This window comes from Pyxicephalus adspersus, chromosome 4, assembly GCF_032062135.1.
Source record: "Pyxicephalus adspersus chromosome 4, UCB_Pads_2.0, whole genome shotgun sequence".
In the NCBI taxonomy this organism is placed as follows: Eukaryota; Metazoa; Chordata; class Amphibia; order Anura; family Pyxicephalidae; genus Pyxicephalus; species Pyxicephalus adspersus.
The window spans coordinates 71,297,370-71,309,555 of record NC_092861.1 but is presented as its reverse complement, the minus strand read 5'-3'; the positions used below and the strand labels follow the sequence as shown (position 1 = coordinate 71,309,555).

Sequence of the window (12,186 nt, the reverse complement as noted above, 5' to 3'; positions counted from 1 at the left end):
TTTACCAAATAAACTGCTTTGAAAAACAATTTTCCTATGTTCCATGTGTTGAACTTTCATTTTCAAAATTTGAGTCCCTGTAGTATTAAAAAAACAGACAAGGTTCCAAAGATAAAAAACTAAGATCCCTGTTTAGGAATATTTTCTTTAGTTTGGTTTCTATAGAAAATGTGTGAATCAACTTTTACACATAATTCATACATTTTCCAACATAATCCAAAATGAAACTTGTAAATGTTGGATAAAATTTGGGTGAGAACCTTTATATATAGACCCCCAAATATCCATACCTATGACTATAATATTATCCAAAGAAAAAAGTATAAAATCCCGATTACAGCTGTTTGATCTTCATATTTTAGGAATGGAAAAGCTGAAATTATTCTAATCTATGGTTCAATGTTTTAAGAACCGTGTTCCAAAACTTGCTTCACAAGCCAAAACATGACTATACTTAAGAATTATCAAGAAGTTTGCATTCATTATTTGATATCAAGTATAAACGTATAAAAACACCTAGCCAAGATAGTGAGTAGACAGATTTTTGGCAGAAAATGTAAAAAAGCTGCAAAATCGGTGGGCTGGTTTTGTTTTCCTGGCAATCACCTCATATCATTGGAGGGTGCAGCAGTGTGAGAATGTGGATAAAAGCTGCAGTATATTTATAACTTATACTTACTTGAGCTAGTGCCCATTTACTTTATTATTTCATGGAGATTTTTACATGTAAAATACCAAACTTTTTTATTTTTACTGCATAATCCTTGCTTTTTTTCAAATTACCTAGGTAAGGTAATTATTAGCGAAGAGTGGATTTTATTAATACATCACAAATACTCCACATTATGGCCTGCATTTTTCAGCCTGTTCATAAAATGCCGGACAAGGTATAAAGCCTATTGTGCATCATGGTCTTCTTATTCCCTGACGTTGCAGAAATCTGTGATTGGAGGAGAGGATAGTCACACGCCATTTCTATCTTTTTTCAAAACATAACGCTCCCTTTTTTAATGGACCCTTAGGTGGCTAGTACAAACTTTGCAAAAGAAAATGAACACAAAGGTTTAGGTTTTACCTTTAATTTTATTGGAAAAAGCATTCCTATTTTCTTATGGCTGCTTGTACTGCTATTCTGCAGTATGAATGTGTCAGCTCAAAAGTCAATATGATTTTCTACATGCCACACTGATGTGTCAGAATTGTGTCTGGTTGCCTACTGCAAATTAGTTTTAGTTCAAATATTTTAGAAAGTCTACAGTATTTTGCTAGACACAGCAAAAACAAAATTAGAACATGAATGTAGATGACTGGTTTACCATGGTTAGAAGTAGTAATCCTGCCACAGCAGTATTATCTAGTAACAAGTATCCTCTGACCAGCTATTCTTCTCTGCACAGGTCTATAATATTTCTTTCACAAGTTTTGGACTCATGAAGGAAAATGAAAACCTGATTACATTTCTTGGTTGACAGAATCATAAGGGAAATATAATGCTGTGGGAAGGACTCTACATTTGCTTTATATTTTCTCTGCTCGAGTTTTTGGTAATTAGCCCAATTTTCATTATAAAAGAATCTGAGAACTAGAAAGGGGTAAAGGTAATGGTTCATTTTTATTAGAAGTTCTGCTAAGCATCAATACTTTTCAGGTATGAACTTTTCTGTATAGTTGAGATCAGTAAAAAATTCTGTAAAATACTCTGCATTATTTTTTGAACAGCTATAAATATTATTTGGTTTTATAATTTGTCTGTCAAGGTAAAACATTTGCAGACAAGCACTGTACCTTCCCTGCTTGTTGGCAAACAAACTTACCTGCCTTTTTGAAACCTTTCCTGAAATGTACACTGAGCTGCGCATACATAGCTCGGTGTACAATGCTGGGTATCCTGATATGTCCCCTGCTGCCAGGATAACACAGATTTTATGTCTGTACGCCCTGGCCAATTAAGATGGCCCCAGGACCTTTAACCCAGAGGAGGACCAGGTGAAGATGGCGGCATTCATGACAAAACTAGAACAGGTGAGTGTAATAAAAAAAATTGTGAACAGACAGTAAGTTTATGTAAAAAAAGTAGGGACATTGCCTGTCCTTTGTGCAATTAAGAACCTGTTTGTTCACAATTTTTTATCTTGAAACTTTATTTCTGCTTTAAATGTAAAGCTTCTTCCTGGGAAAAAAAACCTCCCTTACCTCCAACAACCCCTTTACCCATACAGAATTCTGGAACAGACACATACTTACTCTTGGTGTCTGGTTGTGGCGGGACTGGTAATCATACGATGCAAATATGTCTGGAACAGCCAATCCTCTTTTGCTGACATTCAAAACACTGCAGTTATTCAAAATTGTCCGGAGCTTTGTTTTTATTGTGTGTTTTTAATATATTGTACCTATAAAAAATGTGAAATTGTGATTTATTTGGGAGTTAGGTATATGTGACTCTTATACAAACCTCGTTTTTCTTTATATTAGAAAAAAAAAGTTCTTCAAAATCACATAAAGGTTACTCGTATGTAAGGCACTTTACTATGGCATGCGTTTCATTTAGCTTTAAATGATCTTGTAAACTGGAGCTACCTGTTTGAACTAATTTCTTGTTTATTTTCTCTGGAGTCCCTAAAAGCTAGGTTAATATCAGAACTGTTTTTCTAAACTCAGTAAAACCACCAACCAATTATACCTCTCACATCAGTGCCCCTAAATTAATTAGAATTGAAGGGGTGCAATGTTATCCATCCTTAATGAAAGGATACATTTTCAAATGCAATCTTTAAAATCATTAATAGTAAACTATTCTAATTTACATTACCTTCCAAGTATTCTTAAATGAAAGGTATCTTGTTTAATTTCATAATGAATGATTGAGATAAATGAGCACCTTAATTGCTTGAGTGCCAAGAAAACAAGATTTGTTAGTACAACTATTTCACTGTAAATGAAAGGTAAAATAAGTGCTTCATTATAGGGTGACAGGAGAAAGGGGATGCAATGGAGTTTATTTGGTAGCTTGATAGTAGATTGATGTATCTTTTTAGTATTTGGTACACCGTATCTATATCTGTTTTTAATTTATTATAGTTCTATGGGGTGGTGGCATTAATGGGGCAATTGAAGGCTGGGAATCCACCCAATCATTTCAAGGATCTGGACATGAGTTTGCTTATGTATATTGGGGTAAATTCAGTTTATTAATCAAACACGACCCAAACGACTATGGTAACTAGGGAGAGTGGGGATTTTGTTTGGACTATTCCTTTTCTTCACTCGATAAGGGCCTCCTGCAGTACTTTGTGTATAGGAAGGTATTTGCATCCTTTGCCAGTACAAATAGTATATGTTGGGCTGGTGGTCATCAATAGGGATACTCCCCTGTTTAGATCTCAAGAATGTGGGACCTGCACTTAGTGACACCTCTTGGTCACTATATAGTACCTACTACTACTTCATACCTGTGATCACAACATTAAGCTACTTTTGTAGCTCCCAAATGTTATAGGACAACATTTTAGGAACTGCAGAGGAAGTTAATGCAGAATGTATGTAAACTGTAAAAATATGCACCATTGGAAAGGGAATCCTAAAAATAAGGATAGCAATGATGGCTTGGTATTCTAGTTAGGTGAATCTATATCACATTTTGAGTACTTCCTCATTTACAGATCATTGCTCAAAATTTACCTTTTTCAGTACCTATGCCATTAAAAGGGCACATTGGTCATTACCTCCCAAGCCAAAGGTTTACTTTTATTCCCAGCCAGTAACAGAGCATGTCTGCCGTCCTAAACTCATTTGGATGAAAGGTGCAAGCCCTTTTGTCAAGACCTCACTAATAAAATGAAAAATAGCATGTATTGTTGTTAGATGCATGCCCATGCTTTATATAGAGATCTCCCTTAGGTCATTAATATATCTGTACAGAATGAGGCTGGCTGTCTGTTCAGCCTTAGCTGCCCTGAGACTTCAAATTCTCCTCTCTACATCATTACACTAATTTTCCTGCTGGATTTAAGTGTTTTACACTGATTATGTTCTGAAAAAAAGCATTTTATGGTGTTTGCCAGCAACTCCTATCTTTGCCTGCCTTCAGTCTGCTTATGATACAAAAATGCACGTACATGTACATCATACAGTGTAACACAAGGAGTAGCCATCCATGGACATGTTTTTATTTGGTTTTTGTGTATGTTTCAGTCAATAGTAATTTTTTAAGTAGTACTTTTCTAAACAATCTGACTCTAACTGGTATCTAATAGCATTATATTATTTAAAATATGGTTCAATATATTCATAGGTTTCAATATTTTTGATCTCAACATGGTTTTTGTTATACCAGATATTTTATTCTATTAAAGTTGTGTGTACAGTATAATAATTATATTCCACCGACATAATTTAGCTCAAGCTTAGCTCTCCCTAAGAATTAGCCATAACATGCATTATATTTAATGAACAAAAAGCAAAGTTTAGTCTTACAGTCTGTTTTCTAATGTGCTATGTATTAATGATAACATAATTGATTGATTTTGTTTGTAAGAGTCAGTTGTGGATAGTCAGGGATATACACAATGTGTGTGTGTCTAATTGTGATCATGTCATTAATTACCAATTATACAGTTTTAGTATTTTTAAGTAAGTGTATCTCTAGCCTTATTTTTTCTTTAGATAGTTTAAATGCCCCCACCTGGTCCTCCATTTCTTAGGATTATTCTGCCCCCCTACCTGTGAGCTCAAGATTTCATGGAAACATGCACCCCCGAGGTACATGATGTGAAGCTTAGAAGTCACTGTGTAAGTACCATTCTGTGGAACAGTAAGGACTGCCAACCCCTGAAGCAAAAAATAGAAGGAAGAGGACCCTGTTGTATAGTACACATTTTAAGCAGTTATTTTACCTTCATTTGTAATTGATCAGTGTGTACTACTTTTACCCTGTGGAAGTTTATATTACAAACATACAATACAACTAATTTATCAATTTTAGATCAGTTGGCCTTTTTTAAGTGTTTTTGTCAGCCTAATATTAAGTTTGTATGCTAATATTACTAAACCCTTAGAAAACATCAATTACCTTGCCATACATACATGTACAAATATTTATTATCAAGGGTACGTAAGGGGTAACAAATATTTCTCAAATCCATACTGTAAAATTTTAAACATAAGCTACCAGCAAAGGCCCAAGACCCTCACAAATTTTTTAAAATGTTTAAAAAAGCAAAATATGTTTAATAATTTATAGATTTGAATTCTCTGGAACCATGTTGGTTTGGATTATGTGTTCCCAGAAACCCCTTGCCAACCATGGAGAGGAAGCACCTACAAATGTCACTCTTTTTATAACCAAGGCATGCCCAAAGTCGGGTTCTTTATCTATCATTTACCTATTAATTAATAAATAAATAATTATTAGATGCATGGCTAAGATCACTACTAGTACACTAAGCCAATCAACTAGTAGTGTTTCTTGTTAGGACTCTGCATAACTTCCTGACTGACATATGTGCAGAGAACACTTTAATTTAGTTGGAAAATCATTACCATGCATAAAAGTTTACAAAACAATAGGTAAGGTTGAGGTACAAAATGTATATCTGTCAATAAAAACAGGTCAAACCTTAAAAAAAGCGCATGTTTTAGTGGAAAAATGTTGAACCAGAACTGGATGAAGGAAATTGAACAATGTTCCCCAACCAGGAATTGTGCAATTCTTCCCCAAACACAGCATTTTTACTTCAAAGTCCTAATTCTGTCTCCCTCCCTTCTACAGCTCATTTAAATAGTCCTGGTTAAAAAGAGTGTTGCCATTTGTCAATGCACGAACAAAGGCATTTGTCCTGGGTTCACCAAGAGTCCACTGTAAAGATGAAAACTCCTAAATATTACAGTATGTACAGTGATAGGTAATATAATGACAGCATGAGAGCTATGTGATTGGGTGACAGTTTAGGTAACTGCAACAAGCACAATATAATGATGTCAACAAAAAAAAAACTAACATATATACAGCAGCTCTTAAACTGTAGATATAAATACCAGCATGTTAATAGCAGCATAACAGAGTATGCTTTATCTTGGAAAGAATACTAGCACAGATTCCAGCTTCATTGTTTATAAATCTTGGAATGGAAGCAGTTCATTTTTGGAAATAGAAATCTATGCACAGCTAATCTTCAGTGGCAGCAGCAGGAAGAATACTATTAACACCAATACCAGAGTATTGTCTGTATCCTAATGTTTAGAATAAAACAAATTTAAGTGCTTGAACAAGAATTGTTAAAAATTAGAATGCTTAGCAGCAAATTAACTGCTGAGAATGATACTTAACAGCAAGCAAACCTTATTCGACAGTTATTATGGTTTGTATTAAATACATTTCCAGCAAGTCTATTGTGTAATGTGTTCAGCAGACATAGGATGATAATAGTGCCATGCTTTAAGTTTCAGGTAATTCTACAAGTGTTTAATGTCAATATAACCTGTTGTTTACACAACTCAAAAATATGTAGTATTTACAAGGACTATATACCATGTGTATGGTTTTTGGTAATGATATAGAAAATCAAAGTAAATGTTCACCTAGTGAATATTATGAAATAAAAGTGAATAACCAAATAATGTAAGAGTGAAACCATGTTTTTTTTTACTTCAGAATAGTTACAGCTTACTTACTAAGATAGATGAACAAATTCATAGGCAAAATCTATTATACTTTAGTAAATCAACCTGTGTGTCTACTAAACTGGTTTATAATGTAGCACTGTCTGTTTATGGTGCCAGTAAAATCCCAATGTCTATGTAATAATTTTTGGATCTGTTCATGGTGGCATAGAAAGATGTCACAGGTCCAATGTGTAGATAATTTCCACATGTATAGGGAGAAAAAGGCTAATGACTAATGACTAAATCTAAAATGGCCAAAATGGTAAATGGTAAAGATTTACCTACTAGTTTTTGTAGTTACCATATAACCACTACTATTGTAACTGGTAATCTAAAGTTCAACTACTACCCATTAACATTTATAGCCAGATCCAATGAAGATCCAACAGCTTAACAACCTGCGCCAATGGGCTCTGGACTTGTGTCAATGGCATTAGTACTTTGTGGTCAAAGTTTGTTGAGCGGTGCAATTGACCTTCAAAACCTCCTCCTCCACTGCATTTCAGCTTCAAATAGGATTTGCATTACCATAGACATGTTTTAGGCAGAGCAAAAGGAACTTTGTTGACAAGGATCATTATTAAGTGAAACCACTCATATTATATCATGTTTGTGAAATGCAATAAAACTCCGGTAGTAAAAGTCAAGGCAGGTGAAAAATAAATAAAGCATGTTTTTAATATAATTATCTTATTTGTTCATAATTTACTGTCATTCTTTATTTGAAAAATGCTTAATAAGAAGTTGAACTATTGTTGTTAAATTGTGATATTGTATGTTATTGCTGGCAACTGCAAAGTGTGCACATTTTACATCCATCCTATGTTTAAAATATTTATTTTATTCTAAAAATCATGGCTGTGAGAAATGTCTGAACTTGTGTTCACATGATAAATCTTATCGTATTCCCAAGCATCATATTGTCACAATTAATATTCAATGACAAATATGTTTGCCTTTACACTGTAGACAGGTTTTTCCAAAGCAACCTTCTAATGTAATTGAATTGTGGTATTTCTGTTACTAAAACACTCTCTGCAGGGAATAGACACTCCAGACATACAACATAGTGATAAATCAGTGATGGCAGTGATGTAGACTTCCTACAAATTTCTTTCATTACACTGATTTGCTAGATTTATGACAACCCTGTGAAGATATATCTCTATGTATTATAGTTTTGCTGTCCTACTTCCTGTACTTGTACTATTTTAATTTTTTTACCCATTTTTTTTGTGTCAGCTGGTTTTAGGGGTTTATGCTACTGTAATATAGGGTTTGTTAGCTAATAGGTAATTTAGAATGAGATGAAAAGGTTGCAAATGATATTCCCTTTCTTTTAAATTGGTGGGGATTCACCTGTATGTGGTTTTGTAGTTCAGGTGTTGGGGATATAAAATGGTTTCGTATAGGAGGATGTAACTGATGTGCAGAGAGTGTCTTTGGGAACTGAATGAGATGCTTGTTGCAACGGGGCCCTAAACTATTTATTATTTCTTACTGGAGCTCTTAATGCCAGTAATTTCTAAGCAGCACTGCGATTATAAATTACCCATGCACCAGCCAACTCCTTTCCTGGAAAGAGAAATTAATTCTGCACTGTATTCTGTGAACAAAAACCTCTGGAATGTGTAATCTCACTACTGGCAAGATCTGAAATGTCTGTCCATGTTTATATGGGACCATTTTGTACCTGGCTCATAAAGTCTGGTCATCTGATAATTAGAGATCCCTGTTTTCTGGAAACAAAGCCAAACTTACTCATACAATCCACAATGTGAAAGCCTAAACCAACATTCTCTTGTTATTTTGCATTTACATTCTGACTCCTCACACTGTGTACAATGATATTTCATTTGCAGAAAAAATCTTTGCGTTCAAACTAATAATGCTGTTGGGCAGTTGGCCATTCAAACCTTTTGATGTTAATTTTATATGTTAACCCAAAACAACAATTTATTGACTGTATGCGCCACCTTTTAGCAACCAGTTAGTAATGTTGGTATTGTTCTGACTTTTACATTAATCACGGCAATGGGTGGCTTGTTATGCAATATTACAATTTTTTAACTGATTACACTGGTCAACAAACCTTTTCTCGCCAAACAGATTAAAATAATTTTAGGTTATGTTTGATGCACAGATTCTAAATACGGTATTAGTTTTGCTAGATTGGCTCTAGTTATAACCTCATAGAAAACTAATGAAACATGAAAATTAAGCAAAATTAAACTAGTTATGCCTGCGTATACAAAATAAATTTTTGAAATACTTAATGTCAATTTTTCTATATTCAGTATATTTACAGAACTAATCACAAAGAAGTCATTGAAAAACTCAGTTTGTATGATTTCCTTTTATGCTGATGATGAGGACAATCACGTTGAAGGCTTCAGCAGTAGTCTGCCATCATGTGTCTATCCCATCTGCCCTGATACCTTTCTTCCATCACCTTTATATCTTGATGGAACCTCTCCCCTTGTTCCTCACTGAAATCGCCAAGGTTTTCTGGAATTTTTTGCAAATGGCTATGGAGATAGTGTACTTTTATACTTATAGTAGCACCCACATTTTTAAAGTTTAAGATCAAGTTTTATACCAGTTCTTCATAATTTTGTGCTTTATGGTTTCCCAAGAAATTCCTGACAACCATGACATAGCTGTGCCAGGCAGAAGCTTCAGTGTCAGTCATGTAACTTGTGAAATTTGATTTTTTTTTATTACATTTTATTAAATACTTTTACAAATATATTTGAAGCAATCACCATCCTTGTTCAGAGCTCTAACAAATTGCTCCATTAATGCCAACTTTATGTGTAGTGGAGGGAGAATGATTTTTTCTTTGTCAACCAATTGCTCGGTAATGATGTTCACTGCACCTTTTTTCATGTTTTCCCTTGGAGGCCATGTCACTTTTTTCCAGTGATCTTGCTTTGCTCTACTATTCCACAAGCAGATGAAACATGGGTACTTTGTGTATTCACTTTGCTGTCCAAGTAGGAAGTTCATCACTTTTAAATCAACACATATGGACCATTGGTGTTCATGATAGCAAAGCTTTTATCAGACCATTTTGATATTTTCATATTCTTGGAATTGATGCATAGCAGTTGCCATTTTACAGTAAAACAGATTTCAAACTTCGAGTGGAACTGTCTATGAAAAGCCGCCAGTCTTCTGCTCCGTATTCTGGTATTCCCATATGGGCTAGTAGTCTAGGGCTGTAGGGCAAAAGTACACAAAGTCTCCATCTTCACTGAAATATGATAAGAGTGTCACCTCTCTTGTCCTATAAACCGTTATTGTAACTTCCATTCTCAGACAGTTCTTTTATTTTAGCCTGGATGCTAAAAATTTAGATGTTTGTTTTGACAGACTTAGGTCACGTAATAAATCATTGAGCTCTTCTTGGGAGAACTGCTGGTTTGATGAAACACTTCCTTCATATTCACTTCTACTGCTAACTCCTGGATTACACTCCAAACCCTGTATATCCTCCATGTCCGATACAGGAATATCAGGGAGTGTTCTGAACACTGGTATGCGAACATCAGCACCATGCCGGACAGGTCGTCTTGCTCATTCCAAATCAGGGTTCTCCCACTTGTTTTTCTTGTAACGATTGAAACCTTTAACATTCACGGCACAAAAATAACAATCATTATGAAGAATTTTTGGGGTCTCATCACACCATAGGTACACCAAATTTCAAACTTTTCAGTTTTCCATTTTTCCAATGACGTAGACACTCTACGCAAGTTTTGCATACCATATGGGGAGCCCAATACTTATCTTGGTCCCCTAGTTTAATACCAAAATTTGCAAGATATGATTGTTTCACAAATTCTGTAATGTTTCTTCTCTGTTTTTGCTGAGAATACTCATCACAAATGTAGCAAAATACATTAGGGTCATTTAAACAACTTCTTATTTCTGTAAAAAAAGAAAATGCTACATTTAATACATAAAATGCAAAACATTTGTGTAAATAAAGATTAATAATAATATGCTGTGTTAACATTTGTAGTTGGTAAAATTGTTTATTCCGATTCCTATATCACAAGAACTAGAGCCAATTCAATGAAACTGATGTCATTTCTGGATTCAGCAGACCTGAAAAACACTAAATATATTGAAAAATCCTTGTCAAGTTCAAAAATATTTTTGTTGTTGTTGAGCTGTGTTATTATTTATTTCACTTAGCTCACTTCATATTATCTGCTTCACATATTGAAAACATTGTGGTAAATGTTTTGAACTAGCCACCACTTGATTACGCATATTCAGTGAAAAAAGAAAAATAAATGTATTCTCTTTTTGCTTTTCTTGGGCCACAACCATTTAAAAAGTGTCTGCTCAGGCCAGATGATTGGAGGGCATTCTAAGCACACAAACTACTTTCAATAATCAGTTATTCTTATAAAAGCCAGAAAGATTAGAACAAATAAACAAATGGTTTCTGGTATTTTCCTTATTTATTACATACTTCCTAGGTAGCTGGGCATTGATCCTGAACTGAAAGCTGCACTTTAGTGTGATTTTTGTTTACCTTTTTGGAGTAGTAAAGCCATTTTAATATATTTTATTTTCATCATGCCTGATATGATAAGAGGCAATTTACTACACGTCTTACATTTAAAGTGCACGGCCATTTTTAATGTACATAAATAGCTGTAGGCAGGGGGCACCCACATTTCCAAATGCAAATTATTATACCATAATACATATAGTCAAAATAGGATGAAATGAAAAATATGCCTATGACGAGTGAAGAATCTAAAGTATAGTAAATGCCTTTGTCAACAAAGCAAGGAGTTTCTTTTTTTTAATGAAAAATAGGATAGCAACAAATAAAATATTCATAAAAAAGTAAACAATAAGTTAAAAGGAATTTGTCCTGTGTTTATTAAAGTATAACATTTACTTTTCAGCTACAAACATTCAAAAATGGTGGCTATAGGTTTAAAGTCTTATACAAGTCTATAGGTCTTAAGACATATATAGGACTATGTGGAGGGTCTAATTCTCAGGTCCACTATTTAAACAACATAAAACTCTTCAAATAGGGAATCCATACCAAAATGCTGATGTTTATTATAAAGGTATCTCTATTTATAAGGTAAAATAGTTTATATACAAGTAGGCAATGTACTAGCTTTACAAAGAAATATAATGTACAGACAACTAGAAGGAACCTTAATGTAACCTCTCAATAGATAGAAAAGATCAATGAAATTTCAGCCTATACATAAAGTGTGGACCATAGGGCCTATTTTATTAAAGCATTCCAAGACTGGAATAGATCTTGTCTGGAGTTTTAAACATTTGCTAACAAATAGCAAATTACTTTGAAATCCAAATTACCTGAAATCCATTCCAGGTTTGCTGGACCACCCAGCTACACTGACGAAAGTATATCCTCTCCAGCCATGGAAAACTTTATTAAACTGGGCCCATAGAATAAAAAAGTCAAAATGGTGCAGCATTTTTAGGCAACAATGCCATTACATGGCCTCATTTCTT

At 34.1% G+C, this 12,186-nt stretch overlaps 1 protein-coding gene across 1 annotated transcript in view; it reads left to right on the top strand.

The window, feature by feature from the left end:
* ME1 (malic enzyme 1) overlaps positions 1-12,186 on the top strand; it is a 133,240-nt gene that overhangs the window by 41,015 nt on the left and 80,039 nt on the right. The window lies entirely within an intron of this gene.